Source organism: Suncus etruscus, chromosome 10, assembly GCF_024139225.1.
Source record: "Suncus etruscus isolate mSunEtr1 chromosome 10, mSunEtr1.pri.cur, whole genome shotgun sequence".
Taxonomy (NCBI): Eukaryota; Metazoa; Chordata; class Mammalia; order Eulipotyphla; family Soricidae; genus Suncus; species Suncus etruscus.
The window spans coordinates 77765096-77774759 of NC_064857.1; the positions used below are offsets into that span (position 1 = coordinate 77765096).

The following is a 9664-nucleotide window of genomic DNA, read 5'->3' on the forward strand; positions in this document are numbered from 1 at the left end:
CCTAAGTTTTTTTTCTTTTGTTTTTTTTTTGTTTTTTGTTTTTTTGGTTTTTTTTTTTTTTTGGTTTTTGATTTTTGATTTTTGGGTCACATACGGCGGAGCTCAGGGGTTACTGCTATTCTGTGGCAGTGCTCAGAAATTGCTCCTGGCTGAGGGGACCATATGGGACTCGGGATCAAACCCAGGTCAGTCCTGGGTCAGTCGCTTACAAAGCAAACACCCTACCACTAGCTATCACTCTGGCCCTTCATTTTTGTTTGAGAAATATTAGTTTCAAACTCCCGCTGAGTTCATATCAGTAGCACTAAGATTTGAATATCTAGTATTATCAATCTTTCTAACATAATGCTTTGTTCTAATTCAATGATTATCTTTTGTAGTGAACCCCATTTCTGAGTGGTTAAGAAAATTGGTCACAGTGAAATGAATCATGAATGATAGAATCAGGAATCAGATCTAAGTGGGCTTCATGGCAGTCTCGGACTGCTTTTCAAGGAAGGTCTGGAAGAAAGCAAACATTTAGGAAAAGAATTTCATCTCAAACATCACCTGGAGCCTTTCTCTTCTAATGTCTCCAAATTTGGAAGTAAGTATTATTTAATATCTTCTTCCTATTGCCTTGCCTAATTCTAAGTTCTAAATCTTGTTTGGTTCCTGGAAAGAAACATTCAAAGAGCCACCAGGTATTTTATAGACAACTACAAGGTAGTTTCACAAAGCAGAAGATACCCAGGTGGGGTATCAAATCAGTATTTTCTGAAGGATATGTCATATAAAAAAGGCTGATTCAGGGCCCGGAGAAATAGCACAGCGGCGTTTGCCTTGCAAGCAGCCAATCCAGGACCTAAGGTGGTTGGTTCGAATTCCAGTGTCCCATATGGTCCCACGTGCCTGCCAGGAGTTATTTCTGAGCAGACAGCCAGGAGTAACCCCTGAGCACCGCCGGGTGTGGCCCAAAAACCAAAAAAAAAAAAAAAAAAAGAAAGAAAGAAAGAAAAGAAAGAAAAGAAAAGAAAAAGGCTAATTCAAGTTCTTTTTCATATTTTCAATATCTCATGGATACTGAAACTTATTGCCAAGGTCACTTGGATTTCTGTTTTGCTCATCAGTCTACACAGTCTTTCCTATATTACCATCTCAGAAGAATAAAATACCTTGTCACCAAAAGTTCACTTCTATGCTTAGCTACTTACCTAAGTTTGGGTTAGCCTGACTTGTAACCCTGCTACACATTGCCATTCCTGCTTCTCAATCTGTAACCTTGAATGCAGGCTCACATTGCCATGTTTTTAATTTAATACATATTTTAATACATAATTTAATATATAATAGTAAGGGCATTCTATCCACTCATGGCCCAGATGGTCAGAGGTGAATCCAAACCACAATACTACCAATTCTGTTTCCTCCAGACTGCACTGCTTTGTGTTTTCTCTTAGGGTTTGTTTAAAAAAAAAAAAGGTGCCAATTCCTTGTCTCTAAAAGAAGATATTTATAACCCTGAACTAAAGGTTATTTGTACAGCAGGAGTATTGGACTCAAGGGCAGAGATGGATTCTGATTCCTGGAGGTCTTCAGCAAGCTCATAACTTCCTCCTCTTACAAACTGATACAGAGTTATCATTCATCAACGGACAGATCTAGCAATTAGTTCCATTTTTTCCATTTAGAAAGGGCTCAGAGATGGGAAGGTGGCAGGGCACCATTGTGTTCAAGTCTATATATGAAGATTACTCATATTCAGTCCAAAAAATTAAAACATTCAAAGAGCCACCAGGTATTTTATAGACAACTACAAGGTAGTTTCACAAAGCAGAAGATACCCAGGTGGGGTATCAAATCAGTATTTTCTGAAGGATATGTCATATAAAAAAGGCTGATTCAGGGCCCGGAGAAATAGCACAGCGGCGTTTGCCTTGCAAGCAGCCAATCCAGGACCTAAGGTGGTTGGTTCGAATTCCAGTGTCCCATATGGTCCCACGTGCCTGCCAGGAGTTATTTCTGAGCAGACAGCCAGGAGTAACCCCTGAGCACCGCCGGGTGTGGCCCAAAAACCAAAAAAAAAAAAAAAAAAAAGAAAGAAAGAAAGAAAAGAAAGAAAAGAAAAGAAAAAGGCTAATTCAAGTTCTTTTTCATATTTTCAATATCTCATGGATACTGAAACTTATTGCCAAGGTCACTTGGATTTCTGTTTTGCTCATCAGTCTACACAGTCTTTCCTATATTACCATCTCAGAAGAATAAAATACCTTGTCACCAAAAGTTCACTTCTATGCTTAGCTACTTACCTAAGTTTGGGTTAGCCTGACTTGTAACCCTGCTACACATTGCCATTCCTGCTTCTCAATCTGTAACCTTGAATGCAGGCTCACATTGCCATGTTTTTAATTTAATACATATTTTAATACATAATTTAATATATAATAGTAAGGGCATTCTATCCACTCATGGCCCAGATGGTCAGAGGTGAATCCAAACCACAATACTACCAATTCTGTTTCCTCCAGACTGCACTGCTTTGTGTTTTCTCTTAGGGTTTGTTTAAAAAAAAAAAGGTGCCAATTCCTTGTCTCTAAAAGAAGATATTTATAACCCTGAACTAAAGGTTATTTGTACAGCAGGAGTATTGGACTCAAGGGCAGAGATGGATTCTGATTCCTGGAGGTCTTCAGCAAGCTCATAACTTCCTCCTCTTACAAACTGATACAGAGTTATCATTCATCAACGGACAGATCTAGCAATTAGTTCCATTTTTTCCATTTAGAAAGGGCTCAGAGATGGGAAGGTGGCAGGGCACCATTGTGTTCAAGTCTATATATGAAGATTACTCATATTCAGTCCAAAAAATTAAAATACCAGGTTTCCTAATTGTATTCCTCACAACACTTTATTTTAGATTAATATAAAAAGCTAAAAAATTTGAAACCCCATTCCTGACATTTATTGGCAGATCAAGGGGATCAAAAGTAGCTCATGAAACTTCACTGACTACTACTCTGAAGCAAAATGGCATATGTTGAGATAGGCAGCAAAGATCTCACTCATTTGAGCAATCTATTTTATTTATTTGGTATTGTTTTAGGAGACATAGAAGTGTGATCTTTCAAAATAACCCCAACCTTGACATTTGCTGGTCGTTCCAAGCCATTGGAAAAGTAAACATGTTCTAGAGAAATCAGTGTAGTCTAGACTTGTTGTAGGTAGCAAGAGAAATTTTAAGATTAGCTGGCACAATATACAATAATAATTGCTGCCACAAATTATCATGGGAAACAGTAACAGAAAAATAGAACAGATAAATGTTCCACTCCCCATAGTGAATTGATTCTCTTTTATCATCTTTTCTTGGTATTTTTCTACAATTTATTTTAGTTGAAAGTTCTATTTTCTTCAATAATAACAATATTATATGGTACTGGTGTTTACAAGTTGGCATTTTTGTGATGTTTACATATAATAAACCACTTGAACTTCACAAAAACCTATGGGCAGGCTATAGCTATATGGGCTATAATGTTTTATATCATTATTTAAAGGACATATAAATACAGAAGGAAAAACAATTAGCATGCCCAAAGTCATACGCCTATCAATCTTAATTGACAAAAAATTGAATCTAAATAATCTGGCTACAGTGCAGTATATCAGCTATTACAACTCTTGCATCTCACTAGACAGTTAAGATAAATCTGTGTTTCCCAATTTTTGGGTGATATTGTCAGGATCTTGGGTAGTTCTGGAATGATAAAGCAGCAGTCTCGGTGCAACTGGATGTAGGGATACACTTTCCATTTTCTTAAAGAAGGCAGATTTCCCAGGACAATGAATGTTTTGTTTTGGTTTGTTTGATTTGCTAGTTTTGTTTTGTTTGGTTTGGTTTGGCCTGTTATTTTCTGAAAAGGAGGACAGTACAGCAAACAAGTAGGGAACTTTAAGCTCCTAACTTTATGCTTGTTTTCTGAGTGTGACTTTATCATTTTAATAAGTGCTTGAGAAGTTAGTATAAGGCACATAGGAATAAGTACTCTATGCTAACAGAAGTAAAGAGATAAACACATGTTTTCCATGGAAAGAGGAAGCATCTGTGTGGGGTATTCCAAAAAATAGATTCCACAATATCTCCAACTACCACAAAAGTCACACTGTGTCAAGGCATTAAAAGAAATGTGCTAGAAAGATTAAGTACCCTTCCAAGTGAGAATAAAATTTAAGAATCCTTAACTGGTACTTATTGTATCAGGAACATTGATTTTATTTTTATAGGTATAAGAGAATTATAAAGTCATTGCATTTTCTGTTACATGTCAATGGCCTAATTTTGCACATTAAATTGATAATTAAGTTCTTTTTATCTTATGTACTTTAATGTTTAAATTAACTGTATATTTTAGTTGCAGAATATGTGTGCCAGCCCATCATTTTTATTTTTACTTTACATATAAAAGCAGCATATTTTTTATGATTTTCTATTTTACATAAAAATTTAGCTTTTTTGCTGGGGGAATCACACCCTTTTGATTCTCAGGGGTTACTCCTGACTATGTGCTCAGAAATTACTCCTGGCTTGGGGGGATCATATGGGATGCTGGAAGATCAAACCATGCTCCTTCCTAGGCTAGTGCCTGCAAGGCAGATGCCTTACCTTTAGCACCACCTCTCCAGCCCCAGAATTTAACTATTTCATCATATCTTCTGCCTGTATATGAATGGCTTAATTTATTTATACAGTTAAATATAAAAATATAATTGTTATTTATCTCAGAGATCAATAAATATTGACACAAAACTTAGCTTTTTAAGAGCAGTATCACATAACAAAGTCTTTTACTTGAATGAAACCTCTGTAATTTCACCCACTAATGCAGGGATACTATCATTGCATGTATCATTTATACATGAAACTGAGTCTTTTACCCCGATTCTTCTCTCTACTCTTTAAATTATTTAAAATATAAGAAAAATATATGTGTTGCCTTTTCAAAAATTAGGGCCAGGGGTTGGAGTGATAGTACAGAGGGTAGGGTACTTGCCTTGTACACACTGATTTAGGATTGAACCCACTAAAATACACAACTGATTTAGGATTGAACCCTGGCATCCCATATAATTCCCTAATCATGCCAGGAGTAACTTTTGGGTGCAGAACTCAATGTGGCCCAAAAACAAACAAAAAATTCATGGCCATATCCAATAGTGATGGGAAGGAGGGTCACTTCTAGTAATCTCAGCCCAGATCAGAACTATGTGGATTTTTTTTTCAGTTTACACTCCAACTGAGTACTTTTATTGGTCCATCTACCAATAATACTTCCAATAGAGTATTTCTATTGGTCCATCTACCAAAATTCATCTGCAGATATTCTTCAATCTCTACAATGGTTATCTGGTCTATCTAGCAACTCTCTCCTCTGACTATTATTATATTAAAAAATGTACATATTTTCTTTCAGGATTTCATGCCATCTCTCCTCTGTTTCTATCTCTTTATGTGATTTTTTTTTCTAGAATGAGTTGGGAATATATACAAATTACTTATTCTTATTTTGATTTTCCAAACAATTTTAACCAAAATATTTAAGCCAAGGAAATTTAACTGTTTGAAACACAAAAGTTAAGAATTTTCCTGGGGCCGGTGAGGTGGCGCTAGAGGTAAGGTTTCCCCCTTGCAAGCGCTAGCCAAGGAAGGACGGCAGTTCGATCCCCCAGCGTCCAATATGGTCCCCCCATGCCAGGGGCAATTTTTGAGTGCTTAGCCAGGAGTAACCCTGAGCATCAAACGGGTGTGGCCCAAAAAAAACAAAAAAAATTATTTTTCCAACTCCTTTTACTTTATGTTTTACTACTTTTTATGGGGGATGGTTAACGGGGCCTTTAGGACACTGATGAACAAAACACTGGTGAACCAGACACTGGTTATGTATGTGGTGTGATGTTGAAATATATATAAAAAGTATAATTAACAGTATGGTAAATCATAGTACCTCAGTAAAAATGTTTAAAAAATTTTTTAACTTAAGGCAATATTTTCTCATCAAGTAGAAATATACAACAAACATAAATTAGAAAAAGAAACAACCAGAAATTCTGGATTTAAGATACAATATATGAAATTGAAAGTTTACTGGACAGGATTAATACTAGATTTAGAATGACAATAAATATTAAACAGACTTTTAAATAAAGATTAAATATATGAAACAGAAAATAAGCAACTTTACAAAAGAATGATGAAACTAAAATACAAACATATTAATAAATGTATAGAATGCAAATGGTCTGTTACTCCAATCTGAAAATGTTAGAATAAGGGAAAATTATAAACTTTTCACAAGAGATACTCATTAGACTCAAATATGCAGGATAAAGAGTAACATTAAACAATTAATAAAGTAAACAAAAACCTCTGAACTAGATATATTGATAGGAGAGAAAATAGACTTTATTTTTATAGTTTTAACACATGAGACACATCAACCTTATTTTAAAAATCCATCCTTTGGAGACCAGCAATCTAGTACCCAATCATTTGCCTTGCATATGTGAGACCATTAGTTCAATCCCAGGCACCACAAAACAAAAAACAAACACAAAAAAAATTTTATTTCCCCCTTTTCATCTATTCTCTGTCTTCTCTTATGTAGTCTTAGTTCATTAGTCAATGACTACTACTTTATCAACTTTTTTTTATTTTACATGGGACAACAACCTTAAATAAAATGAAATTTGGATTATAGAATGAAGTATACTTTATAACTATATGATCAATCTACCTGAAACATATGGCAATGAAGGGCCAGAGCAATAGTGATGTGAGAAGGGTTTTTGCCTTCTATGTGGCTGAATGGGTTGAATGTCTAGCACACCATATTATCCTCTGAGCAACATCAAGAGTGATGTCTGCTTGTATAGCCTCGAGCACCACGGGAGGCGGGGGGGGGGGGGGCATCTCTCACACTGACCATGCTGTCCTGATTGTTGTTGTTGGTTTGGGTATCTCCAGGAATATATCATTCTGGCTGACACACTAGGTGTGAATCTGCTCACTATTGTTTAAAAAATGATGTCCACTGTGCTATTTACAGTCATCAGAGATGTGTGAAAACTGTTTAGGAAGTCTGCACCTATAGTATAAAAACTGGTAATAAACCTGAAACTGTAGCATTTGTGCCAATTTCTGGTTGGAACAACAACAAGAAGCTGGAGACAAGTACTAATGTGTCACGATTCCAATGATGGAAAGTCAGCCATAAAGGTGGGACTGTCAGTGCAACCATGCTGTGGAAAGCTTTAGATTGCATTCTGTCACCTGTTTGTCTAATGCCTGTCCCCTGAACCTCTCCCTCAAGGATATTTATCATATTTATGGAGATATCATATTGTCCCTGTGGGTCAACTTAAGACCAGTGGCCACTCAATACAAAAAATTCATCTGTACTCCTATGTTTATTGCAGCACTTTTCACAATAATTAGAATCTGGAAACAAGCCAAGTGCCTGAGAACAGTTGAGTACTGCTCATGGTACATCTGTACAATGGAATACCATGCAGCTGTTAGAAAAATGAAGTCCTGAAATTCGCTTATACATGAAAGAATATGAAGAGTACTAGATTGAATCAAATGAGTCAGAGGGAGAGGGTCATACAGAGAATGATCACTATGGGATATATATATATATGGGATATATATACTATCATATATATATGATAGTATGGTAATAATATCCAAAAACAATAGAGACGAGGCCAGAAGTCAGTCCATGCTAGAAAGCTTGCCACAAAGAGTGGGAGACTACAGTTAAGGCAGGAAAGGGATCACTCTGGACAAGAACTGGGCACTGGAAAAAGATAAAGTGATATGCATGGTAATCCCCCAGTAACAATATTGGAAACCACAGTGTCTAAAAGGAAAAAAGGGAGGGATTTAAGGAGGAGAGAGAGAGAGAGAGAGAGAGAGAGAGAGAGAGAGAGAGAGAGAGAGAGAGAGAGAGAGAGAGAGAAGCAAAGGATGCGGACTTTTGTGGCAGAAAATGTGAAGGGTTTAAGATGTGAAGGTAATGTGAAGGTGTTATGTGACTGAAACTCAATCACAAACAATTTTGTTAACTGTTTATCTCACTGTGATTCAATTAAAATTTTATTTATAAAAAAAAGGAAAAAATAAAATATTTTATGTACTCCTAAGAATCAGTCTCAGTGCACATGTTTCTATGTGTTCCCTTTTAAAGGAACCAAAGATTCCTTTCCTATAAAATCATCCTATATGCTATATCTCCAAGCCCAGGTGAACAAGTTTGAATTAGTTGCACAAGAAATAATCTAAACCAGGCTGAGGGTAAAACAGTGGTATTCTGGACTTCTGCTACCCTTATGAACTGCCTGCTGCCTGCCAGAACTACCATTTTTATTTGTTTTTATAGTATTTAGAGTCCACTCAAAGATGGGGCTGCTATCCTGATCCTGTTCTGCCAAGGTTTACATATATGACAATCTTTGTTTTGGGTGAAACTAACTTGTAAACAAACAGATACAAAGAAACTAGGAATAAACTTAGATTTGGGTAAAATAAGGTGTAACTCAACACTTTCCATTACCTTTATATTGGTTTGATATGTTTCCATTGTATATTAATATATTTAAGCGTTTGTACAATAACTGGAATAGATTTAATTGTTTCCAGAGACCAAAATTTGTATTTGTTACACCCAAAATAAAATAAAACTTTGAAAAAAAAATAGAAAACTGGTATTCTCAAAACTAGCTTGGGGGTCAAGTTTGCTTCAAACAAATCTGTTGAAATGCACCAGAAAGCTCTAAGTAAAGCTCTTCCTGAAGACAAAATGGGCTCCACTGTTAAGAATCTGTTCTTTAAAGAAGCTCTTCATGGCAGTATGGCTGATAACAGCAATAATGACCCTCCATGGAAAGCAGCTGGTTTCACAGCTCAGGTGGTTATTTTGAGCCATTCTGGTCAGTTCAGTGCTGGATGTGCACCTGAGCTGGCCTGTCATACAGCACACATTGATCACAACTTAGCTGAACTAAAGAAAAATATTGATCATCATTCCTGGAAAAAGCTAAAGATAACCCCAAATTCTTGAAATCTGGTGATTTGCCATCATTTATATTGTGCCTGACCAACCCATGTGTGTTAAGACTCCCCTCCTCTGGGTCATTTTGCTGTCTGTGATATGAAGTGGATGACATCAAAGCAGTGAACAAAAATTCAGCTGGTGCTGGAAAGCTTATTAAGTCTTCTCAAGAAGGTTCAGATGGCTAAATGAATATTATCCTCAGTGGCTGCTACACCGGTTTTATCAGTGGAGAGGAGTTAGTCTCTGAAATGTTTGTCTCAATTAATCATTTCACTTTAATTGTAAAAGACTGGATAATGATAGCAACGCATTGTAGAAGCTTCAGAGGGGAAAGAAAAAAGTTTTCTTTCCATTTTGTATGTATGTGTAGCAGTTTTAATATTCATTTAAAAAAACAGTACTTTTTAATGTAAACAGCTTGGTCAAACATTTGTCACAGGGTTTTGAGACAAATTTTAATGAGGAAAATTAAAAAAGGATAAGTAAATAAAGAAATTGTGATATACACAGAAGTGGAATATTACTCTTCTATGAAAAAATGAAAATTGTTTTTTACTGAGCTAGAGGGCTTC

General features: G+C 36.0%; 1 pseudogene; it reads left to right on the forward strand.

Moving 5' to 3' along the window:
• The first annotated feature begins 5855 nt into the window (after positions 1–5855).
• Positions 5856–9277, forward strand: LOC126020224 (elongation factor 1-alpha 1-like; annotated as a pseudogene).
• Positions 9278–9664: the final 387 nt, after the last annotated feature.